Source organism: Phaethon aethereus, assembly GCF_964289735.1.
Source record: "Phaethon aethereus genome assembly, chromosome: Z".
In the NCBI taxonomy this organism is placed as follows: Eukaryota; Metazoa; Chordata; class Aves; order Phaethontiformes; family Phaethontidae; genus Phaethon; species Phaethon aethereus.
The window spans coordinates 41,894,083-41,921,277 of NC_138577.1; positions in this window are offsets into that span (position 1 = coordinate 41,894,083).

Here is a 27,195-nt window from a genome sequence, read left to right on the forward strand (position 1 = left end):
AAGGGACATTTTCCATTGTGGGATTTCAGCACATTTCTATTTCTAAAAGATCATGGCCAAGTTCTTTAAAAGCTGTTTTGAAAATTTAAAAAGACACAGGTGTCACTTGCACCTTCTGCAGAACAGAACCATAGACTAAAGGGAGATAACCAAGAGGCTCTGCCTCACTGGCACTAAAACCACAGAGGCAACCTCTTTCACACACCCATCTGTGGAAAGGGTTTGCTCCCCAGCAGACACAGGCTGGCCCATCACTGCAGCGCAGACAGAGTGATGGCTTTAAATTAAAACATCCATGTCTAGCCCAAAGTTTAATTGTGTTTTATGATGTCCCAGAGCCTTTCCCTTGTCATATTTTAATTGCCACAGTAAATGGAACTGTATGTTCCCCATTACACACAAACCTAGAGACCTATAACGTTATGAAAAAGCACAATTGCCAGAAAATATGCATTTTCCCCACAGAGCTAATGTGTTACACCTATCCCTGCATATGGTGCAACTCACTTGTACAGCTGATGTAGTAAAAAGGGTCACTTTCTTATGTATAGCTCTGGGGAGCAGTTAGTTGTATTTCAAATTGTACATCCTCCACATTATAAGTTGGCATAATATTCATAAAGTTTTAGTCACTTTGGTTCACTACACAAATTCAGCTGTAATAGTGAAGGACAAAAGTCCTGAACTGGTGCCTTTTTTTAACTAAATAAGCCCCTTGCATCAGCAAAGAAACCTTAAATGTTATAAGAACAGGTAAATTTACAAGATCTCCAAATCTTCAAGCCAGGCCAGAAGAACAGTGGTCTTTTACTATATTAGCATTTCTTTATGCTGATCAAGCAAAATCAGGAATGCAATTAAAACTGAACCGAAATTTTATATTTTGGAACTCAGAAGATACATGTTTGATTCAATTTTGGCATAGACACAAATTATTTTGTAATTTATTCCTCTTCTTTTTTCCATCCCTGCTTTTTAACTAGTACCCAGCAATAACATTGCTACACTGGCAACTTATTTTGAAGTTTCACAATATTCAGTATATCTTCTTATAAATCATTGATCTTCAGTCATGTGAACATAGCCTCTCTTTCAAAATAATAGGCCTCATAATAAAGTTACAAACATGTTCTTGAAACTGCAAGTTCTAAAAGGTGTATGTAAATGTTGTATGTCTCACTGTTTAGATTTATTATTTCAGAACAGTTGTGGCTGGCATGCATTAGTGAGACGATGGTGCTTATTTTTAATTGAGAGCACATCAGACTCTGAGCTTCCAAGACTTCTAGATGTGTCTAAGCTGCTGCTTTTTTTTCAACTTGCTACAACTCACTGTTTCTTATCCTTTTTCTCATCCAGACAGAAATCCTGATAGATTATCTATTTGTCTATACAGACCCCTGCATGTATTTGGGAGTGACTCTGGCCTGCTGCATGGAGAAGGGACTGCTACAGTTTGGGAGACTTGGATCTAATATCGAAATGTTGAGTGACTTTAGGCAGAACACCTCACCACCCTGTGCTCTTGTTTCCTCATCTGCTCCAAGGGGATATCACCACCTTGAGACCTAGCGATAGAAAACTGCATCTGTACACCCTGTGCTGTAGTACACAAGCTATAGCTAGCATTCCTCCCCCAGAGAATTTGCAGCCTGGCTACGCTGGAGCAGCGTGAATAAGGAAATACTGCAATCCTTCTGTTTCTCCTTTTATTTCTACTTCGGCATCTTCTATTTATATTTCACAGAGGTTTTTTTAGGAATTAACTGAAGCATACAGTAATGTTTGGGTTTTTTTCCTGAGGCTCTGTGACGATGAAATGAAACTCAGCAAGCGTAGCCACCTTCTCACGGGCTACAAAGAGCCACTGTTGACCAGAGCCAGCAGACTGCAGTAGAGGCTGTTTAAGATGACTAGTGGAGGCCCTGGTTCAGGTGAGCATCAAAGCACATGCTTACCCTGAAGCATGTGAGCAGTCTCATCCAGGAAAACAATCAGCCATCAGATGTTTAAGTGACTAATCTTGTTCATACTTATCAAATGGCATAAGCATAAGGTGTCTGATTCTCAGCAAAGCCAATGCCAAGCCCCTCATGAAGAACAGACCATGTCAAGGTCGGTGACTAGGGATCAGCCCAATCACATGCTCCAAAGAGTGCCCAAATCAGACTGTGGAGGTTTGTGGGAGTCTTCCCACAGATGGCAGGGCAGTGTTACAAGTCACCTTTTCATTATTCTGGTTTTGGACATGTAACTCCAGTGAAAACCAGTTTTGAACCTATAAAAGTGATGTAACTCAGCAGTGAGCAAATCTCAAATCTTTTGTGTGAATTATTTTTTCCCTAACATTGTACTCAATTAGAATTAATGATGAACCTAATATAAATTTTTCTCTTACCTTCTTTTCAGCTTATAAGTGATGTCTGTTGCTTTTGTTTTCACTCCTTTTTCTTGCCCTCATAATTTAGTTTTTAAAAATACTACACAAATCACATATTTTCAACCAAAAATATTTCTTTTTAATGGATAAATTTCATAACTGAAAGATCTGAAGAAGCTGCACAGTTGAGCCTGGTCAGTTGTAAAAGGCACCAAGGGAATCTTGCAAATTTGTAGTGCTGTGTTTTATGTATAAGGCCTACTGCATTTGGTCTGGCAGGACGATGGACATGGACAGATGAATAACCAAAAAAGAATATCAGCATATCAGCTTATTTTCACAGCAAGAATTTTAAACTGAGCCAGACTAATACAAAATCTGGTTTAGTACTAATACGCTACATTTTTATTGGATTTAATTTTTAAAGTAAAAATTTCATTGACATAATTATATAATATAGATGAGAAAAAATCATACAAAATCCCATTTTTGTGGATGACGGTTTATACACTGCAGGTGTATATTTAATTCAAATTTCAGTATCTGTAGTAATGAATGATCGCTTTATCTGCCTAGGTTCTTTCTGAAGGAGAGAGAACAAAGATGGTCCTCCATAAGCAGAAGCCTAATGGATGTGCTCTGAATTGGTCAGATTTAATACAACTATAGGTGATTGTTTCTCTATTTGTTTGTTTTATACTAACCATTTGTATCAGGTTTACGTGGCAAGATTTTGGTAGCAGGGGGCTGCAGGGATGGCTTCTGTGAAAAGCTGCCAGAAGCTTCCATGTGTCAGATAGAGCCAGTGCCAGCCGGCTCCAAGATGGATCCACCGCTGGCCAAGGCTGAGCCCATCAGTGACAGTGGTAGCACCTCTGGGACAATGTATTTAAGAAGGGAAAAAGCTGCTGCACAACAGCAGCCAGAGAGAGGAGTGAGAATGTGTGAGAGAAACAGCCCTGCAGCCCCCCAGGTCAGAGCACCAGGAGGGGCAGGAGGGCTCCAGGCGCCGGAGCAGAGGTTCCCCAGCAGCCCCTGGGGAAGACCACGGTGAGGCCAGCTGTGCCCCTGCGGCCATGGAGCTCCACGGGGGAGCAGATCTCCACCTGCAGCCCATGGTGGACTCCACATCAGAACAGGTGGATGCCCCTGAAGGAGGTTGTGACCCCATGGGAAGACCACACTGGAGCAGGCTCCTGGCAGGACCTATGGCCCCGTGGGGAGACCTAGGCTGGAGCAGGTTTGCTGGCAGGACTTGTGACCCCGTGGGGGACCCAGGCTGGAGCCGTCTGTTCCTGAAGGACGACACTGCATGGGAAGGACCCAGGCTGGAGCAGTTCATGAAGAACTGCAGCCTGTGGGAAGGACTCCCAATGAAGAAATTCATGGAGAACCATCTCCTGCGGGACAAATCCCAGGCTGGAGCAGGGGAAGAGTGTGAGGAGTCCTCCTCCTGAGGAGGAAGGAGCAGCAGAGACACTGTGTGATGAACTGACCACAACCCCCATTCCCATTCCCCTGTGCCACTTGTTGCAGGGCGAGGAGGTAGAGAAATCAGGAGTGAAGTTGAGCCCAGGAAGGAGGGGGGTGTGGGGGGAAGATGTTTTAAGTTTTGGTTTTATTTCTCATTATCTTACTCTGATTTGATTGGTAATAAATTAAACTAATTTCCCCAAGCTCAGTCTATTCTGCCCATGACGGTAATTGCTGAGTGATCTCCCTGTCCTTAACTCGACCCACGAGCCTTTCGTTATATTTTCTCTCCCCTGTCCAGCTGAGGAGGGAAGAGATAAGAGCAGTTTTGATGGGCACCTGCAGCCACCCAGGGTCAACTCACCACATCTATAGAAAAGAACTTATTCATGCACCATTTGCAAGGGTATGCACCTGGATTCTCTGCCTCTCAGTGTAGCGAAATCACTACTGCCAGCAAGTCAGTCAAACCAGCGCAGGGCACACAGATAGTGTAATACAGCCAAGAATGACATTATACCAACTCTTAGTTGCTTTTATAGAGGGCATGCTCAAGAAAAAGCAATGTCTTCCTAGTTAACAGAAAGCCCCAGAACAAAATTGCAAGCAGTAGTTATCATCTGTGCTCTGCCTCCAGTTTCTTATGATTTAGACACCAAACAATCCAGCATGTGAGTTTTGTTTTGTCACAACAAAAAATATGAATTTTAGATCATGGCTCTCTCATTATTTGTGGTGATTTATTGTGAGTCAATATAAAGAGCACAGCCATGGTAAAATGCACTTCAGGCTATTTACCAGCTTGTGACATTTATACCAGTTACATTAATTAACTCCACTCAGCAGTGCAAGCTATAAAAAGCTCACATGTGCTACTGTTCATACAGCAAACCATGATTTAAAAATGGAAGTTGTCCTTCCTGGTTTTAACCGCACTGATCTGTCACGTGACAGTTGTGCCACTCTTGCAGATGATGCCAAGTCTAGCTAGGTTACTCATTGCCTCGTGAGCTAAGAAAACATTGTGCTGGACTATCAATGCCCTCCCAAAGACCTCAGCTAAATCAATTTTTGGTGAGCAAGGGTTATGGGGGTCTTCCAAGGACAGTTTCCATAACAGAGGCATTTGTGAGGGCAAATCAAGTCCTCTAGAGACCTTTCTTTGTCCCTGGGAGAGAACATAAAGCACAAAGGAAGATATTCACTTAAATGCAGAAGAATAGGCAGTGAGATTCACAAAGGATGTTTATGTAGTTGGGCACTTAACACCCACTGAAGCTAGTGGGAATTAGTCAGTTAGAGGCAGTTCCTGGTGACATCTTCATCTGAGCACCCAAACACTGAGCCACACTAAGTCAGTAGGCTCTGATGAAAGCACTGGCACGAACAATTAATATCAGCCTCCATGGTGAGTCACCGGTACTAAAATGTGTGTGAAACACTTGTTGCAACGGCAGATACTGCCTCTGGAAATGATTCCACCTACATTTTGTATTGTAATTTCTTTCTAACTCATGGATTTCCTAAAAAAAATATGACTATACACTTATGACTTATGCTAAAAGCCTAGACAAAACTTCTGAGTTAAGGTGTTTCCCCATGACAAAGGCTAATCCCTATTCATGATAGACCCCCCAGCAATGTCATTATTCCCTCTCTACATATGAACGTCTTAGAAACATTTCAGAAGAGTGAGCAAGAGAACAATATTTTTAAAAATTGTCAGGAAAATCAAGATCCTCTGTCATTTTTGTCGTCTTCAAAAATAGTCCTAGGGCATTTTTCAAAGTAACACTCCGTTCTTTTAATGATTGTTATTTCAAAATAAGTTATGTACTTTTGAATATATATAAATATTTATATATATTTGCATATATATAAATAAGAACAGCTTTTCTGGACAAAACCAAAGTTCCATCCTGCCTGTAACAGTGGTCATAAGCACAAGCTATGGAAGACAGGCATCTCTGACTCTTCCCTCTAGTGACCTCTTCAAAGCCTCTAACCCTCTTCAGTTCATAGACCTCCTGAGCCTGACATGGTTCCTGTGCATTAACCAGTCCTAAGGGGACTTCTCTTCCATGAATTTGTCCTTCAGCCTGTGTATTATTTTGGCACCCTTCCACAACCTGACCCCTGATGAACCAGTGCCTCTGCTTGTGCCAAATCCAGCCCTGCTTTGGTTCCCCCCAACACTCGTACTGGATGAGACTGTAAACAAATGACCCCGCCTGATGCATGGCACTGATGATTTGATAGATCCCTGATGACAAGCCACACCAGCCTGATATCTCAAACATGACCAGCCTCTGCCAGATCCTGCCACGTGCTCTCCCGTGCATGGGCCAGCTGAAGGTTTGCCATTAAGTTGCTGCAGAGCTCAGTAGCAGCACAGGTACAGCAGCGTGGTTTTCTGTCCTCTTTGCAAATATGAGTTTTCAGAAGCTCTTTTATTTTCTAAGCGGCTTATTCAATTTGCATGTAGAAAGGCTAAGAGCTAGATAATAGCCATCAGCGTAGATGTGAAAGAATTTCAAATGCTTTATTTTTGGAAGATACAATTTGAGTTAATTCTGTGTGCTGGGCAGTGAATCAACAACATTATTTCATACCAGTAGAAAAAGTATTTTGAATCCAGATCTTTAATGAGATTGACCACTGACATAGTGGCATGGTATGAGGAGGTAGGAGCTACTGTTGTTTTTTCCTGAGGCAGTAAAAGCACAATCCTGTGGGGACCCACTAGGATAAATCAGCATGAGTTACAGTCATAGATGCCTACTGAAAAGTGGAGCATGGGCAATTTGGACCCTTGGAATCGCTGTACGGAGGCAAGCATGATTCCCAGAGCAAAAGCCATACATTGCCACCAGGAATTAAGAGGCTGGCTCTTGTTTGTTTACTTTCTTATTTATTCATTTTTGCTGCCTTTTTTCTTTCACTGATTGCTAAAAAGAGAAGAAAAAATGCCTAGCATCTACTGAACCTAATGAACAATGTTCTTTTCTTTTTTTTCTTTCTTTTCTTCTACAAGGGACGATGAGGATTTTGGCTTTTTACACACCAAAAGAATGACTAAAGAAGTCTCATGTGTGCTGGCAATGTGATTTTTCAAAGCTCACTTCTAATGCCCTGGGTCGGAGCTGGAAAAGCTCCTGTTGCCAGGGCCTCTGTCTGCAGTCCCACACAGTTATGTCCCCTCCTGCTCCCATCCCTCTCACTCGACCTTGGGTGGTCTCCCTGGCTGAGACTCAGTGGCTCAGGTACAGAGGCTCAGGGGTAGATAAGCATTTTGTGAAGTCTCGTTGGCTCCAGGGAGTTGGACATCTGTCCTCAGCTGGGACTCACTGGATGGGTCTGAGCACCCCCCGCCCCTGCAGGGCTGCATCCCAGCACTCCTGAGCATGCTGTAACAGTGCTGATGCTGTGCGTGCCGCAGCATGGGGAGGGCAACTAACATCCTTACACAAGTGCTGTTACTGCAACACGGCCTCACCCTGTATCTCCTCTCGGTCTTGACTCTCTTCCTTTTTCAACTACCCTGTATCAAATGGCTAAATCTTTACCTATCCTTTCCCCTTTTTCTCACCCCCTTCAGTTCTTCTCTCCTTTCCTTACCTTGCAATAAGCGATTCCTCTGTCACAGAGCTCTGATCTGCACATATCTCTCCTCCAAGGCCAGCAAGTCTTTGTCACTCTCTTATGTTCACCTGGCCAGTGTTTTTTGTGGCACAGGTCACAGGTCCACTTGGGGAAGAGGCAGGAGACACTGGAATTGCTTGGTGCACTCAGGGAACATCTGCTATCACTTGCTTTCAGCAGCTCCTATGGGACAGCAGAATTCTCCAGTCCAGGGCCATATTCCAGAAAATTGACACTCACACCCTGTTTGCAGACCATGAAACCTTTCAAGACACAGTTCTGCAAGCAGAAAGCAGAATGGGGCTGTTTTATACAGGGTCCTTATACCCTTCAAGGACATTCACCCATCCATGATAAATGTAGTTTGGAGCAGCAAAGCCCTTGGTTCATGGTGCTGCAGCGTGCACCAGATGGGTTGGGCTTCCTAAGGGAAGCTAGAGCTACTGACTATAATTAGGTAATTAGGAAGTACCAACTCACTGCAAGACAAATACAGGCAAAGGCACACCAGTGACTACTTTTACCTTTTGGGGCCAGCCAGATTTTGACGACAGCGCAGAAACTGTGTTACCACATAAGCCTCCATCCCCTTCAGGGCCATTCTTGGGAAACCACAGACCTTGCCTCAGCTGTCCTGAACAGCCACCCTCCGGCAGGAAGAAGTAGGCCCAGCAAGTTTAACAACACAACAAACCCTGTTGTGTTATTAATGGTCACAGACATCTGCCTTTCCTCTAATCCCTTCCCTCAGGCTGCCAGGACTTGCTGTGGAGCACTGAAAAGAGGGTGGTGGCAGCTGCCCTCGCTCCCCACTCCTCAGGTCCACACAGGGCAGCACATTGCAGATGCCAAACAGCTGCGAGGGTTGTCCTGAGCTGGACAAGTCAGCTGCTAGCATCCTGTGACTTCCACATCCATCATCTCGTATCACCTGCTTGTAGCGCAGGGAGATGGGGGGAAGTAATCTGAGATGGTGTCACTAGCTCAGAGAAAGCTCAGAAGACAGGGAGAAAAAGGCTGGCCCTAAACTGTAGACTGTCAAACCATTTTTTGGTGAGTGCAGCTCCATTTCTGTCATGGTCTTTGTGCACAGTTGGTTGAACTCTGTTCCTTTCCCTGCTATGTAGAAGGTAGGTGGCTAGCCCTGGGGACCTGGAGTTTGAAACTTTGCAAGCCTGCCAAAATCACTTGCTGATGCCTAACTATTTTAAGAAAGCACTTGTTGCAACTGCACAAGTAGGTACATGAATGTGTACAAAAACAAGTTCCCTGCTTGGACACTGTAGCTCTGTGTGCCTGGAGGCCACAAAACTCCTCTTTTTGAGACTCCAGCCAGAGAATCACTCCAGTGTACGCTGCACCCCCCCACAAAAAGCCCTTGACCTGACCCAGAGACTAACCCTACTCTCAAATACACAAAAGCAAGTTCCTCTTTGATCAGGGCTGCTGCTTCTTGTAACTCCTTAAGCCAAGTGTTGAACAATTCGGCATTTGTTTTTAAAACCAAGTCATCATAGAAGAAGGAGTAGCCTGGTACTCAAATCTGCATCAGAATTTCAAAACAAATATTGAGCAATGTAGAGAATGACTCATTCATGTTATTACAGGGTTTTTCACTGGTGCAGTTGGGTGAAGCGAACGGAAAGAGAAGCACCAGCTACTTTTGAACAACTTTTTCAACCCAGCGACAATAGGAGTGTCTGCTGAGTCACCCCCGGAGCTGTCATCGAAGCCACACCTCGCAGTGTCTCCCCAGCCAGTAAGAAACAGTCCTCTCCAAACAGCCACTTCCCCTCTCAGCTCCGGATTATCCCAAAAATTAATCAGATGTTTACAAGACTGTGGCTGCAAAGCCCGAGAGTCACTTTTTCTTGGGGGTGGAAGTGGGGGGAGGCGGCGGAAAAAAGCAGAAAGATGAAACTGGTAAATGAATTTAACAGAGTAAGGACTCCCAGCCCCTTTAACTTTTTTTTTAATTTCTCATTCCCAGAAGATATTCTGAGCAAGGCTGCCCAGACTGGTAAACATAGCAATCAGGTAGTCAAGGAAATGTCAGGTTTCCTCCTGACCTATTTTTGAACACGGGAAATATCCTTCCCCTGAGCTGATATCAGATGATGCTCCTATTTAGTCTGCATGTTAAGTAAACAACGGCGGGAGGCACTCAACGTGTCTGCTCTCTATGCTGCTACTCTGGCATTAAATGTATTGCCTAACAGCCAAAGCATTCGTATTTCCTAATGACTGCAAAAGCAACATGCTTCTCACCAAAGCAGCTATAGACCTCCTTAAAGAGTGGCCTGATTCTCCTTTCTATGACACGGCCTTTACATCCATGTAGTTCTGCTGATTTCAATCAAGGCAATGAAAGAATTCTTCATTTCAATACAAAAAACAGCTCTGCAGTTTGGATAAAAAATATGAAAAACTTGAGCCATTTACACTCTTTTGTTACCTGTTAAGCCTTTGCTAGCAAAAATACATCTTCTCGTGTTCAAAATTACAAAAGCTGAGCTCAGTGTTAACCCAAGGAAAAGCACAGTAACCAGTCATCCCTCCTTCTCACACCACCTCGCGCTGTTGCAGGCACTCCGGGAGCATCTGAAGGAGGCATCGCTGTCGGACAAGGTAAGGCAAAGACACCAGCCAGGTCTCCTACTTTGTTTCAGGGGGTGAGAGGGAAAGCAAGCTGAATGGTGAATGCAAAGCTCCCTCCAAAATAGGTTACTGAGTTGTAGCTTAAATAGGGGAAGGCTAAGACACTGTACTACATGACAAGGGTATGAAGAGGACTCTGCAGAAGTCAATAATCTTGGGATGATTTAGATGAGCTGAAAAATGAGTCCAGACGAATTCAGTAAAACTACATCATTTTGTAGGAGCTGAAGATGTTGTGCATACAGTTATACGTCACTCATTCCATTAATCCTGTTCCCACAGGACAGGATACCACAGGCAGCCAAGGCTCAGGCGCTAGCTCTCGGTCTCAATACAACTGTGTCTGAAAAGTTTACACTGCAAGAAGCCTGTTTTCAGCTCCCTTCTTTTTAAGTATTCATGCTGAATATGGCTAATACATCTGTGGTTATCTGATGCATTTTTTGGTTCTTGTGTCCTGTTTGGTGTGATTTTTTTAGACTAGCAATTTTGATTTGGAGGCATTGATACATTAATACAGACATTAATACATGATTTGTATAATGTCTGAAGAACCCACATGCTTCTGGTTTTATTCAGTAGATCTTCTGCTGTATAATTTAGGCACTCTCTCTGCTAAGATAAAGGAGGGATAGTAGTTTGTAATGTGCCCAAGGGCGCAGAAAACCTCAGTTAAAAATCTGCCTGAAGCAAGATTTTGCATCACGTTCTTAAAATACTTTCTGCTTTCACTGAGATAAAGCCCTCTTCTGTCCTTAAGTCTTAGGCAGAAGGCTGAGCACTCAGATCTTCATTGTAATGTTACATATAAGAAATCCCCACCTACACACCAGATACAAAAATAAAAAAAAAAAAAAAAACAAAAAAAAACCAAAGGAGTGGAGGGCAGAAGCTGAGACCTTTACCATAATGTTGAGATATCGCTGTGGTGGGAAGGATATAATTTGAAAAGTATAGCAAAATGGCATATGGTGCTCAGGCACTGGCAGGAGGGGCACATAGATATGTCCCAGAGACCTGTATAGCTCTGAATCCACCTTGGCCTTCAGACATTTTCCAGTGGTCCCTTATTAGCTCTGTGGGAAGAGCTGCGAGTAAGAACAGTGATTGGCATTCCTGATCCTGGAAGAAAGGATATTAAGAGTTTCACCTCACGCTGTTCTCATCCTTCCCATTCAATAAAAGCAAGAAAATATGGAATTATCAAGATATACTACTTTGCAGCTTCAAATTAGTAAGCATCTTCCACTGGTAAATAGGGTTAGGATTCTGCTTTCCTTTCACGCACTCGTGTCAGCCTCCTCAGGAAAGTATTCCTCCTATAAGTCAAAAAAACTTTGTCTTCTTTGTGTCATATCCTTGAATAAAATATTCTATCTATACACAGAACTGCTCTACCCCCTGACTCAGATATGACAGACCAAAGTTGTACCTTTGTTTCTTTGTTTTTACCAAGTCTGAGTTAATGCAGGAGAAATTATCCCCAAATTGTAAGCCTGTTTTGAAACTGGTTATAGCTGCAGCTCACAGAAACCTCCAGTGTGTGAAAATATTAATATAAACAGCTTGTCAAATTTCGCCAAAGTGGATTTCACTGAAATCACAGTAATCATTAAAGCTTTATCTATTTTGTAGTGCCATCCACACAAGCTGCACTTTGCAAGGACACTAGCAGAGAAGGGAAGTGGTGCACACCTGACTGTACAGCAGACCTGAGGAACGCTGCATGACAGTCCCCACTCACTGTGACACAAATGCAAAACACAAGCAAGGAAGCCTTTCACACCCTTACAGTATGCTTATTTAGTATGAAAGCACCTCACTTCTTCACTACCGTAGACCCGTTGCCAAAGCAGTCGCATCAAACGAGACTCAAAACTATGCATTTCACCTAACTGCATTTAAAAAATTAAATTTGTACAGAATGAAAAGGGAAGAGATCATAACCATTGTTTAGCAAAGAGCAGTGCTGGATAAAGAGCTGTACACTTACCTACTCTTTTAAGCCAGCAGAGAAAAATAGCTAGAAACAAAAGGTATTCTTGTGAATTAGAAAGCACAGCAAATTTTCCATCTTCCGTTGTCAAGAACCGTCTGAAATGCCTTTCTGTGAATATAAGTTCCAGAAAGAACACCTTTAGAAATCTTTTGTTTCAAGAACAAGATCAGCTCAGTCAGTGAACTGGTGGTCAACTACTCTAGAAGCTTTAGAATTGCTACTTGGTTGTGAGGGTAATAATCTGTTCACAGCTTCCTAAGTGAGGAGACAGACTGTGATTCAGACTACTTGTACCCCTTGTATTGCTGGATGTTTACACACTTTCATCTTACAAAAGGTTCTCTCACATGTGTTTGGAAACACCAGACGTCACATTTCTGGTTGACTGTCTTTTCATCAGACACATCTGCGGAGAGGTGAAGTAAAACTAATTTAAAGTAGAAACAGAAATATTTGATAAATACTCTCCCAGCAGGTCATAGAAAGAAAACCACAGGAGCAAGTGAACTATTACAAGATAAAGTTGCAGCTTCTGAAAATTAAATATTGCCTGGATATTAGCTACTAAAGAAACCCAAAACCCTCTCAAAAGCCTGTTCATTCAGGTTTGTCCACAAAAACATTGGTGATTCCCACCACTCCTTTCCCACCACAGACATCAGGTTGGGTGTTTTAGTATAGCCAGTTCCCACACTTTGTGAATCCTGCCCAAAATCGAGACTAGCCAAGCCAGGGACAGAAGAGAGACTTTTGCAATCCAGGCTGAAATCTGTCTCAAATATCTTTGCATACTTAGTTGCACAGTTATGTACCACGTGTCTCTGTTTTACCTAACAGAAACTCCATACTCTGATTTGCAACCTGAGGAAAGAGGTGGGCACCACTCACAGAAGCGCCTGCTCAGAAAGGAGAGATTGCTGTCCACTTGTAGGAACACAACTTTCTGGACCCTGCTAATGCCAGTAAGAGCCAAGGCAGACTAACAAACTGCTTCAGTACCTCATCCCCACATCCTCTTCCTTGTAATTTCTATACAGTAGTCAAGGTAGAAATTAATATTACATTGAGCTCCATTAATTCCTTCAAAACATGTGCTGAATAGCTGCAGAGATGCTAACTGATGTCCAAAGCCATGCTGCCATGGTAGACAATAGGCAGATGGGAAGCAGAGTAAGAAGCTTTTCATTTGAACCTCGGAGGTCTTAGTCAGCAAATCCTTAGTTCCTGCTCTGTTTGGAGGTTTCACCATCTGCCGATGTGGTACGAGTCTCAGATGGCAGTTTGAGGCAACTTCTCTTGGTAGAACCTCTCAGGACTTTCTCCGGACCTCAGAACGATTGCTGACTATAATGGCTGGAATCACGTAGCAATCCCAGGACAGGATTTAACACAATCCCAGTTGTTAAAAAAGGATGCAGATCTCTGTGTGTCTCTCACCATGCAGCAAAATGAGCAAAAATTTTCTCAAGGAATTGTACACAGTGTCTTAACATGCAATGATCTCACAATCAAATGTGAATACATCAAGTCTAAATGCAGTGCTGCATGATATCATATGCCTGCCAAAATAGACTTATTAATCATGAAACAGAAGAATTCTTGGCAGAGTTTAAAGCTACTTCAGAATTTTATCAGAATAAGGCATTGTGCTGGTTTTGGCTGGGGTAGAGCTAATTTTCTTCACAGTGGCTAGCATAGGGCTATGTGTTGGATTTGTGCTGAAAGCAATGTTGATAATAGAGGGATGTTTTCCTTATTGCTGAGCAGTGCTTACAGAGAGTCAAGGCCTTTTCTGCTTCTCACACCACTCCACCAGAGAGTAGGTTGGGAGTGCACAAGAAGTTGGGAGGAGACACAGCCAGGACAGCTGGAAGCCCAACTGACCAAAGGGATATTCCATACCGTATGACATCATGATCAGCATATAGAGCTCAGGGGAAGAAGAAGGAAGGGGGAGATGTTCAGAGTGATGGTGTTTGCCTTCCCAAGTAACCATTATGCGTGATGGAGCCCTGCTTCCCTGGAGGTGGCTGAACCCCTGCCTGCCCATGGGAAGTCATGAATGAATTCCTTGTTTTGCTTTGCTTGTGTGTGTGACTTTTGTTTTCCCTGTTAAACTGTCTTTATCTCAACGCACGAGTTTTCTCACTGTTACTCTTCCAATTCTCTCCCCCGTCCCACCGTGGGGGACTGAGCGAGCGGCTGTTGTGATGCTTAGTTGCTGATTGGGGTTAAACCACGATAGGCATTAAGTCACTGAAGGGGGAAAAAGTCAGAAGCAACAACAGCACTACTCAGCTATGTTAATCATTCTTTTAGCACGCCACGTGGCAAACCGAAATGTAGATGTAAAATGAATCTGCTACAGCACTTCTGGCAGAGCAGGTCCCATTTTGTAGCTTGCTGAGTATATTAGAGTAGGTGAAATTTTTAGGCTTTATTTTTCCTTGGAAAGGGAAAAGCAAGTTATGGAGTGTGGTAGGTTGACCCTGGCTGGACACAGGTGCCCATCAAAGCCACTATATCACTCCCCTCCTCAGCTGGACTGCGGGGAGAAAATATAACAAAAAGCTCCTGGGTCAAGATAAGGACAGGGAGATCAAAACAGCAAAGAGAAGCAAAACAGACTCAGAGTGGAGAAATTAGTTTAATTTATTACCAATCAAATCAGAGTAAGATAATGAGAAATAAAACCAAATCTTAAAACATCTTCCCCCCCACACCCCCCCTTCTTCCTGGGCTCAACTTCACTCCCAATTTCTCTACCTCCTCGCCCTGCAACAAGTGGCACAGGGGGACAGGAATGGGGGTTGTGGTCAGTTCATCACACAGTGTCTCTGCTGCTCCTTCCTCCTCAGGGGGAGGACTCCACACACTCTTCCCCTGCTCCAGCCTGGGATTTGTCCCACCGGAGACAATTCTCCATGAGTCCTTCCCACAGGCTGCAGTTCTTCACGAACTGCTCCAGCCTGGGTCCTTCCCACATGGTGCCATCCTTCAGGAACAGACTGATCCAGCGTGGGTCCCCCACAGGGTCACAAGTCCTGCCAGCAAACCTGCTCCAGCCTGGGCTCCTCTCCCCACGGGGCCACAGGTCCTGCCAGAAGCCTGCTCCAGTGTGGGCTTCCCATGGGGTCACATCTTCCTTCCATCCACCTGCTCTGGTGTGGAGCCCACCATGGGCTGCAGGTGGAGATCTGCTCCAGCGTGGAGCTCCATGGGCTGCAGGGGCACAGCCGGCCTCACCGTGGTCTTCCCCAGGGGCTGCCGGGGAACCTCTGCTCTGGCACCTGGAGCATCTCCTGCCCCTCCTGGTGCTCTGACCTGGGGGGCTGCAGGGCTTTTCTCATATATTCTCATTCCTCTCTCTGGCTGCAATTGATGTTGCTGATTTTTTTCCTACTTCTTAAATACGTTGTCCCGGAGGTGCTACCATTGTCACTGATTGTCTCAGCCTTGGCCAGTGGTGGGTCCATCTTGGAGTCGGCTGGCATTTGTTCTATCGGACACATGGAAGCTTCTAGCAGCTTTTCACAGAAGCCATCCCTGCAGCCACCCACTACCAAAACCTTGCCACACAAACTCAACAGATGGAGACACATTACAGAATGTTAAAGTGTACCTGGCATTAATAGTCTTCATTAATAGATGGAGGATAGCTACATTTTTTCCATATTTCTTTAGTAACTTCCATCCAAGGATCACAAAACAAATAATAAAATTATTGTATTGGTGTATATAATTGCAATGATTGAAGTGCATCAGTATAATATTCTTTGTCTCCACCATGCTAGTCTGGCACACTACTTGCCTATGCTTGTGGTACTGAGGAGTAGCGCCATTTTTCTTGGCCTAAATCAGCTTCAGGAGCACAGAAATCACAAGCAAACCTACAAGAGGGGGAAGAATAGCAGTTTCCCATGCAGGTAGGACTATGTGCTTTCTCTGTTCTGTTCTCATGGATGCAGAAGTACTCTGGCCCCTGTGAAGGACACCTCCCTTCCAAAGACAGCATAGAGGCACTGGGACACCATGGGACAGGGTTTGGACAAAGTCTCATTCACTCCTGCTCACACCATAATGGTCTGCTAAAATTTTGTGAAGTGTGTGGTGTCTACTTCCTTCACTGGGCAGACAAGCAAAAAGCTGGCAAGGAAATTACATGACCATGCATGTCAAAACATTGACAGTTACTGTTTCAACAGAAGTATGTTGAGCCTCCAGGCACTATTCTGATACCCATTGGGTACTCTTACCATACTTCATCACAGAAGCAGAAATTATCCAAATCACTGTATGAAATGGTTCGGTAATGCACTTAAAAACCCTTACTGAAGTATTAAGGCAAAATTCAGCTACAGGGAAATTAATCTGCTGAAGGACTTTAAAAAAACAACAATTTATTTTGAAGCGTCCTTTTTTCAGGTCTTCAGTTGTTACAGCTCATGGAGCTGATTTGCCTGTGAAATACGTCTTTCTTTCTTCAAGTTTTTGTCCCAGATGAGCTCTCTAATCCAACCCACTGTGTGGCCTCACAAACAGTTTTTATTTTTACAACTGAGACTATATGTAACTATATTGAACTAAACCCATTCATGAAGGTGCTTATAGGTTGGGTACTCATTTCAATTGTGACAACAAAGGGCAGAGTTAAGGTTATTCAAGTATATCAGGATAAGAACAAATGCCAGGGGTAAGAGTCTCTAACAACAGCACCACTGCCAAAAAAAAATGCTAATCAAGTCACAGTTTGAATTTTTTTATGAAAACTACCTTTTATTAAATGATATTTTTTCCTTCATTTCCAAGGACTATTTATGAAAAGTTTTTGCTATGCAAATGATCAACTATAATGTCTAAAGAACTACATTATTTTTTTTTATTGTTTACTTGGGGTCTGTAACAGGTGGTATGAAAAATCAGTACAAGACTTGAAATATAATCTGATTACACACCATAAACAACAGCAGTTATAATCATTTACAATCAACAACTCTGAAAACTGTTCTGCATGTCTTCTGAAAATGTGTGCATGTTTTTCCAAGTGGCAAAACTGAATATCTTCAAGTATTTCAAGGAAATGACTCTCTGAAAACCCAGACTGTTTTTTAAGTTGAAAAAAAGTGTAAAGTTCTTGAGATGTTTAAGCTTCTTCTAAATATTACACATAGGACAGGAAGGGAAAACATAATCTCCTGATGATCTATTATTTATTTATTCAGCAGTTTCTTTATTGTTAAAGAAAAAGGGTGAAGATCATGGTAGGAATGCAATAAAGCAATGAGTAGCACCTTAAAGACGAAAAGAGCCACACAAACTGGCACTACAGATTGAGGGTTTGACCTCAACTACTGTCTCTCTAGTGTTCAGAAACTGAACCCGATGTCATACTGTAGAGAAAATAGGTGCTTCTTATAGCTAGTAACCCAGAAAACTAACAATGTAAATGAATTGTTTTTCTATTGTCTGGCATCCAGTGAAATAATCTACAGCGGTTAAAAATGTCCTTGTGCTTTACACCTATTTTTTCCCAAGCAGAGACTTCACTATAGTTCCTTTTTTTGTGAACACTGTTTGGCTTTAAGCATGTTTTTCAGAGAAAGCAACTGAAGCTTCACTTCCTATTACCAGTGTTCTTTACTTATCAGCTCTATGATATCTGCAAAGCAACAATGGAAAAGTGTAGTTGATTAGGGTTTGTCAACTGCAATGTAAATATCGGAAGGAAATTTACCTGTTCGTATCTGGGAATGCCAATTGATAAAACAGCAGCTGCAACAAACGAGGTGGAATGGTAAACACTCTTGGTGTGATTATGATCTTTTTGGATCTCAGCATGAGTAGAAGTATGCTTTTTGTTAATTACATGGATTGGTGTAGTCTTTTAAAACAGGTTAAAACTTAGAAAACTGTGTGAGAACAGCTCTTGCACAAAGCCGATTTATGTGCCTGGAAATCCAGCAACGGCTTAGGACCTTCCTAGATAATTGCCCGTGTTGTCATCATCAGCCTGCATGCACTAGGCTGTGACAGTCTTACTCCACCTTCCTCTGTGGGAAATGGCACCCTTTCCTCCCAGCTGAGCTTCCAGCCTCAGTCGCTTTCCCTCCCCTGTTCATCGGATCCTCCCTGCAGTATGCCATCTCCCTGTCCTGCGACATTACAGAGGAGAAACGCAAAAGTCCTGTTAGTAGACTGTGCCCACCTGCCTTTTCAGCTGGATAGATGACTCTCAACACATTATTCACTTGTGCTGAAGTTAACTCATTTTTCCACAAGTTTTTGGTTTGCCCATATTGTCGGCACAATATCTTGATCATGAGATTGTAGACCTCCATGCAATCATGTTAATGATTGTGTCTCTGTGAACAGCTCAGCAAGGTCTCAATGCCTTTTGGGGTGACAGAGCACAGAAAGAATACAAATACTCATGCACGTGTTGGATGGAGAAAGATTCTCACTTCAGCCAAGTACAAGAGAGTAGAGGAAGAAGAATATAAAGTGTCACAGTGAACTTTCCAGTCCCTGAACCTGAAATTCAGCTTAGATCACACTTGTAGTAACAGCCATCACCCCATATCCACAGGAACCTTGCCAAGTATTGAAGGGAGCTCAAGTGCTCCTTTGCACTTCACCAGATACCTCCAACCAGCTACTAACCCCTGCCAGATCCCAGCCTGCCCTTTCTGCTGGATGTAGATGGGAGACACACAGCTGGCCATTTTCCAGGTTTGCAGCTTCTCTTCTGTGTCTCTTTAGGGTAGCTTTCCTGCACTGCCTGCCACCCAGTTTACCAGGCAGGATTCGACGGTATTTGAACCAGGGCTAGGATTGATTAAATAACATCATTTCCCCTACACTATAAAGCTTGAGTCTCACTGTAATGAAGCTGTAACAGTGGTAGATTTCTTGATAAATGCTGGCCTAGACAAGTCTAAATGAAACAACAGAAAGTGTTTGCGACTGTTCTGATGACCAATTTGCATTCACCGGCAGGAGGGTACGGTCTCTCATTTTAATCCTTAATACTACCGTTCTTTAATCTCATTCACTGTTTATGTAGTTGAGCTCTTATCTTGATGCCCATCACCAAAGCATCTGATGTCTCACAAGGATTAAATTAACAACAATAATTCTCTTATCTTTCCCATCAAGTAGGAGGTGGAACTTGATTAGGAATAATTTAAGCCATTGTTACTCCTGCATTCCCCGCAGGCAGCAAACAACACTTGTTGACTGAAACATTAGTAAACAGGAATATGATGAAACAAATCATCAAAGTAAAAGAATTGGGGTGTGAAGCCCGAAACATTTATAGAAATGCATTAGTCATACCTTGGAAATCAATCAAGAATTTGGGGAAGGGGGGGCAGAAAGCTAGAGAGGCCAAGAGGTAGGCAGAACTAGCTGTAAATAACTTCCCTCAAGACAGCTGACTAACATATATTGCATGAGCTGAAACTTGTTTATTTGAACCCTACAAACCCTGTACAGGTTTCTACTGGTCAAATGTTTTGGAGCCAGAGGCAGATGCACGTGACAAAGGTTACTCCCTAGTTACTGCCATCAAAAAACATCACACTCTCCCGCACATTTCCACGCGGGGCTAGCACAGGGATGGCCAAACAACGAGACTTGTCCCTTAACCCCTGGGAAACACATGGGTGGCAGGTGGGAACAGTCCTGGAGAACAGCCTGCACATCCCTCTTGGGTCATGTTTATGCACCAGATATTTGGTACAGCCCAGGATTAAGACAAGGAGAGGAGGGTGGGACAGACTGTTCAGGGGGTTTTCTTGTGCGTACTTATTTCTTGCAAATTTACAGCTACTGAAGGGGAAAGAAACAAGGGGAACTGGAAGGGTGTTTATCTCCCTCAGCATCTCTCCTCCCTCCCTGGTTTTCCTTCTCTGCCCACTTCGCTTTATCACCTTGTCACTGATGTCTTTGTTTCTGGAAATGAATACTTCGGTGAAAATTGCACCAAAACTAGCACTGTGCCCAGCGAACTTCTAAGAAGAAATGCTTTAAACAGTTTCTAAAACTGTAGGATCTGATTATTTTATCATTTTTTTGCCAGTTGACTTCTTGGTAGTGGAGATTCAAACACCTCATCAATGAGATTCAGTACTCTGCAAATATTGTATCTCCTTTAACAGGTCTTTATTATGAATTTTAAGGAGGGAAACACTAGAAGTTGGCACAGGCAGAAAATTGTTTCACAGCATTAACAAACCTCTCACATGCCGGTACTGAGGGTGGGCTGTAATTAATATGTCAAATTACTTAAAACTCCTGTAATGCTTTCAGCCCAGCTCATGGTCTGCTCCTGTTGCAGCACAGGTCACCTAGAATCAGTCTGCTGATGTCTGCTCCACTTCACGACTGAACTCAGAAGCTAATTCAAGTTAAGCTGAATGAATTTGTTTCCAGATACCTGAGACAAATCTCTTCTTCCTGAGACCAGAACATCTCAAGACACAACAGTTCTACTGTTAGAGTGGAAATGTTTATTCATGCAGGCAAAATTATGACCCAAATTTTAATGGGAGGAGGATGAAGGCTGTACCTAATTGCCAGCTGGTGAGAATAGTTCTTGAGTTCAGTGCACAGCAGGTCAATGCAAAACCACCTTTTCATACAAATGTTCCTATTGTTGTGATAGTGCCTTCTTTTCTTTACTCTCATAGTTACCACTGGAAGGAAATAAAAGCTTTGTGATGCCCATTCCTTTCTGGAAAGGGAAGGAGGAAAATAATAATTTTGTCACTTTTCAGCTGGTCCAAATTTCCAGCTGAAAACTCCCCAGATTAAGTATGCTAATTCAATGAAAATGGCATTTTCTCCAAACAAAACCATTAATGCCTGATTTTTCCAGAAGAAATGCCAAAATTATGTTATTCTGCTTGAGCTGCTATTTTGTCGTGAAATCTCATTTAAGTATATCAAAATAGCAACTTGCAAGAGTTTCAGTACAGCAAAAGCAATAAAGCCAACTATGAAAAAAGATGTTTTGGACAGTGAACTGGTTCTTCAACAACATCAATTGCAAATTAACATTCATTACAAGACTGAAACTTTGTTGTTGTTATTTCAAGGGATGATATGAGTATTATAGAAATAACAGGTTAATATCTATAATGTAGGCTAATTCAATGGGCTGCTCCAGGAGGGATATGATAAGGCATAAACAAGTTTTGACTAATTATTAACTAGGTTAACATGACACAGTGTTTGTGTGTGTGCGTTGGATGGAGATATTACTCTTACAAAGTATTATGAATGTGTCATATCTGCAATACTGATTACTCATCTCTGCTTGTGGACTGAAAGTACTTGGTGTTAAGTATACGTACGGATTTAGTCAGTGCACCCTAATGGATTAAGAGGAGAACATTGTCATACAGGGCACTGGTTATTCAAATATTGCAGCTCGGTGAATGAATTCTGTTTGGATTTTTCTAATCATCTTCTGTTCCCTTGTGTTACACTAACTTGGCCATCTTAAGTGTCCATAATTTAGTTAGTATTAGCACAGCATTACACCACAGGAGTCCTGAGTTTCTCCCCACTGCTTTTTGTGCAAAGTTCACAGAATAAATGGCCCTGACAGTGCTCTGAACCTACAATAGCACCTTCATTTGTACTTTCTTGTGTTTATCCCATAAAGGTCAAGTGACATCATGTGGCTGTGCTTGCGCTTGCTCATTGTGTAGCTGTCATCCTCTTCTGCAGTTACTAAACTAAACCTAAGCCCCATATGCAGCACAACCCATGCTCCCCCCATTCATATCCTGCTGATAAGCCAGACCTAAGTCTTTGCCCAGCACCACTATCAGTCAGGAGCTACAACTGGATACAGACCATTATATTCACCATTTTAAAAATGCTTTCCACTCAGTGGAAACAGTGTGAGGAAGAACAGCAGCAGGTTAGTAGGATGTTTTTATCTTTCCTGTTGCAGAGAAAACATCTACACATCTATAATATTTTTTCAGAACAACTAGAATGTTTTGTTTAGAGGAATTCTGCACAAAATGAAGGCAGCAACCCTAAGGATCCTCACAGATGTGGGTGCCGGAGTCCATTGCCTTTCCTTTTCCCAGCAGCCTTACAGGAGTGAAAAAGAGCCAGATTTTTAAAAATACTGGTAGCTATACATGAATTAATAGTCTAAAAGTCTTGAGAGCCTCAAATTTGTACTTGCAGTCCAAGAGTCTGGGGGCTCAGCCAAAGACACTATTCCCAGGGCTTCTACTTCTTCAACAGAGAGTTTCTGTGTCCTGAGAGTTGCCAGAATCAGGTTTCAGCAAAAGCATTTTGCTTCCTCTTGCTGATGCCTTGCACTTGGCTGAGGCAAGCCACAGCACGAGGCTGAGGTGTCCCAACTCCAGAGCCGCATCCCAGGAAACGGCTGTCCAGAGCCTTGGGGCAGCTTTGGACCACCTGCACACATGGTCAGCCTACAGCCTAGATCATAACTTTTACTACATCTATTTAAATAGGAAAACTGCTGAAGGTAGCAAATAGTGCCTACCAAGCAGTGAGCTCTGTTTAGGGTTCATAAGATTGTTTTAAAGGGGTACAACCTTGCTTTTCCTTTCAATAGAAAAGCTTTGGATTTGACCAGACTTCCAAAATACTTAGAACTTTAAAGACTACTTACACGGGTTGAAAATGACCTCTGAAAACCCAAGCTTGTCCTGGGTGTATTCCAAAAGAAGTGCTCCAAATTTACACATGAAAAGAGATAACCAAAGAGGTTTTCTTGCAAATTTTATAATCCTTTTCATTATAGGTAAAATGCTGCAAAAAATGGTTGCTGACCTAATGTTTTGCTTTTCCACATCCTGTTGTGGTGGAAGGAAGGTCAGGAAAAATTTTTAAAAAATAAAAAAAAAACTATGTTCAATTTTCAAACCTCAAAGGGATACAGCTATAGCTTTATTGGGATTAAATTCACTTTTGCTTTATTCTAACCAGAACTGTACAGAGCAGAACTTAAGACTGCACATCTGCAAAACCCATGCTGTAAAGCATACTGTCTGTAGACAGTATCGTGATCCTACTTTATTCGTGCAAGTTATCCCATTAACTTCAATGTGACAACTCATTTCCTAGGTTGATCTATATTCTCAATTGTTTGCAGAGTTTGTGTTTAAAATAGCTATCGAGGGAGAAATAAATTATTAACAAATAATCAGTCTCAGTATGCCTTCTATGTTCCACAAGGAGAGATAGGTTTAAAGATTTATCCTTCCACTCTGCTTATGGATAAAGTACATCCAGGAGTGCTGCCAACAGAGCGGGCAAACGGGGCGTGGCGCGTCAGCCCGGGCGTGGCGCAGCGGGAGGGCGCGCAGGGAGGCCGCAGTGGCCCCACCAGATCAAGAGGCGAGTTCAGTTGGTGGTCATCACCCTCTCAGGAGGAGCTCAGCTATGGTAGCCACCCAGCAGAAAGCCATGTCCTGAGCACTCACCAGAACGGATGCGGCAAGGCAGACGGAGCTCCCACAGAAACATGCCGCCATCCAGGCCTCAGGCTGCAGGGAGTGCCAGAGCCTCTCACTGGTAACGGATGGGAGCAGAAAGAGCAGCTGTGTGAGGTGTGACAGGGTGGACAATCTGCTCAGCCTGGGGGCAGAGCTATGAGGGGGTAGAAAGGTTAAGGAGCGTCAGGGGGTCTGAGAAAGAGATGGACTGGTGGAACTGTGCTCTGCCCTCCCTGAGACAGAAACAGCCACCAGGAAAACCCAAGATCAAGGGTATCCTTGTATCCTCTCCCTGCTAGGCTGAAGGCAGTAGCTTAAAGGGAAGGAGGGAATGAAGTCCACGCTTCAGGCAGCAGGTGAACCCCCTCCTTGCCCACCTCACCTCCCCAGGTGCCACTGTACAACAGGTATGAGGCTCTGGATGTGGAAGGCCAGCCCACGGATGATGTGCCTGACAGTCCAACTACACCCAGAGGTGTTGCCAAGGTCAGAAAGACCTACCCCCTGCTTCACGACCACCTTGACGAGGAAGAAAAGATGAGTTAAAGGTATAGGCAACTCTCTTATGGGAACAGAGGGTCCAATATGCTGGACAGACCATTCTTTTAAGAAAGTTTGCTGCCTCCCCGGTGCCTGGCTTAAAGACATCACTAGGAAACTTCCTAGCCTTGCGTAGCCCTCAGACTATTACACACTACTGCTCTTCCATGTGAGTGGCGATGAAACTGCAACGCATACTCCAAGGGCGATCAAGAGACTTCAGGGCCTTGGGACACTTGGTTAGGGAATCTGGAGCACAGATCATTTTTTCTTGCTTCCTTCCAGTTGGGGGCAGCGACACAAGAAGAAACAGATGGTCCCAGTCTATTAATGCATGGCTCCGTGACTGGTGTCATCGCCACGATTTCAGAGGTTTTGATAATGGGATGGCCTACATGGCATCTGGCTTACTCGAATCAGGTGGAATTCACCTTTCTCAAAGGGGGAAGAAGGTCTTTGGTCACAAGCTAGTGGGGCTGATTAACAGGGCTTTAAACTACAATCAAAGAGGGAGGGGGATAATATCAGGCTTACCCATGACAAACTGTGGGATGACACGCCAAGGTTAGAGGGACAGTGTGCTAGTAAGCCCCTCAACCTGTTGCACCAGAGAAAGACCTCAGAGGAACTAAAGAGGGTGACACAGCCAACAGCCCAGCTGAAATGCCTCTACACCAATGCACGCAGCATGGGCAACAAACAGGAGGAGCTGGAAGCCACCATGCTGCTAGAAAGCTGTGACCTAGTTGCCATTACTGAAACTTGGTGCGATGAATCCCATGACGGAAGTGCAGCTATCGATGGCTACAGGCTGTTCAGAAGGAACAGGTGAGGAAGGAAGGGTCGAGACGTTGCCCATCAAGAAATGGCTAGACTGTGAAAAGCTGTCTCTGAAGAATAGCCATGAGCCGGTTGAAAGATTATGGGTAGGTTTCAGGGACCGAGGCAACAAAGGGAACCTTGTGGTTGCTATCTACTACAGGCCACCTGATCGAGGGGAGCCTATTGACAAAGTCTTCCTACTCCAGCTACAGGAGGCATCATGCCTGCAGGCTCTTGTCCTGCTGGGGGCCTTCAACCACCCTGACATCTGCTGGAAGAGAAGCATGGCAAGCTGTAGGCAATCCAGGAGACTCCTGGAGTGCATGGAGGATAATATCCTGTGCCAGGTAGCAGACAGCCCTACCAGAGGGGATGCCATACTGCACCTGATTGTCACCAATGCAAGTGAGCTAATTGGTGATGTCAAGATTAGAGGCAGCCAGGGCTGCAGTGATCATGCACTGGTGGAATTTGCAGTCCTGAGGGGTATCAGGCAGGCAAAGAGTAAAGTCAGGACCCTGAATTTTAGCAAACTTCCATCTCTTCAGGGAGTTAGTCAATAGGATCCCCTGGGAAACTGCCCTCAGGGCCAAGGGAGCACAGAACAGAGCTGGCAGATCTTTAAGGATGCTTTCCACAGAGTGCAAGAGCTCTGGATCCCCAGGAGTAAGAAATCAAGAAAGGAAGGCAAGAGACCATCATGGCTGAGTCGAGACCTGCTGTTCAAACTGAAGGGCAAGAAGGAAATGCACAGGTGCTGGAAGCAGGGACCGGTATCCTGGGATGAGTACAGGCATGCTGCCCAGTTGTGTAGGGATGGGGTCAGGAATGTCAAAGTCCGGCTGGAGCTGAACTTGTCAAGGGGTGCAAAGAATAATCAGAAGGGCTAATAGAGGTATGTCAGCCAAAAAAGGGTGGTCAAAGAGAGTGTACGTCCCTTGATGATCAAGACTGGCAAACTGGTAACAACGAACGTGAAGAAGGCTGAGGTACTCAATTTTTCTTTGTCTCAGTCTTCACTGGCAGTGTCTCTTCCCACACTTCTCAAGCAGATGGACTGCAAGATGGGGGAAGAAGCAAAGTCCCTCCCACTGTAAAAGATCAGGTTTGAAAACACCTGAGGAACCTGAACATGCACAAGTCTATGGGACCTAATGAGATGCACTGCAGAGTCCTGAAGGAATTGGCTGATGTAGTTGCCAAGCCACTCTCCATGATATTTGAACAGCCCTGGCAGTCAGGTGAAGTCTCTGGTGATTGGAAAAAGGGAAACATCACACCCATTTTTTAAAAGGGCAGCAAGGAGGACCGTGGGAACTACTGAACCATCATCCTTACCTCTGTGCCTGGGAAGATCATGGAACAGATCCTCCTAGAAGCTATGCTAAGGCACATGGACAACAAGGAGGTGATTCGAGACAGCCAGCATGGCTTCAACAAGTGGTGACCAACCTAGTGGCCTTCTGTGATGGGGTGACCATATCAGTGGACAAGCAAAGAGCTATGGATGTCATCTGTCTGGACTTCTCCAAGGTCTTTGACACGGTCCCCAACAACATACTTCTCTCGTAATTGGAGAGATAGGGATTTGATGGATGGACTGCTCGGTGGATGAGGAATTGGTGGGATGGTTGCATCCAGAGGGTAGTGGTCAATGGCTCAATGTCCAGATGGAGATAGGTGAGAAGTGGTGTCCTTCAAGGGTCCGTACTGGGACCAGTACTCTTTAATAGCTTCATTAACGACATAGTGGGATCGACTGCACCCTCAGCAAACTTGCAGACAACACCAAGCTGAGTGGTGTGGTTGACAGGCCTGAGGACAGGATGCCATCCAGAAGGGTCTGGACAAGCTCAAGGAATGGGCCCGTGTGAACTTCATGAGGTTCAACAAGGCAAATTGCAGGGTCCTGCACCTCAGTTGGGGCAACCCCCAGTATCAATAAAGGCTGGGGAATAAATGGATCAAGAGCAGCCCTGCTGAGAAGGACTTGGGGGTACTCGTGAACAAAAAGCTGGACATGAGCCAGCAGTGTGCGCTCACAGCCCAGAAGGCCAACAGCATCCTGTGCTGCACCCAAAGCAGCATGGCCAGCAGGTCAAGGGAGGGGATTCTGCCCCTCCACTCCGCTCTGCTGAGACCCCACCTGAAGTCCTGCATCCAGCTCTGGAGCCCTCAGCACAGGAAAG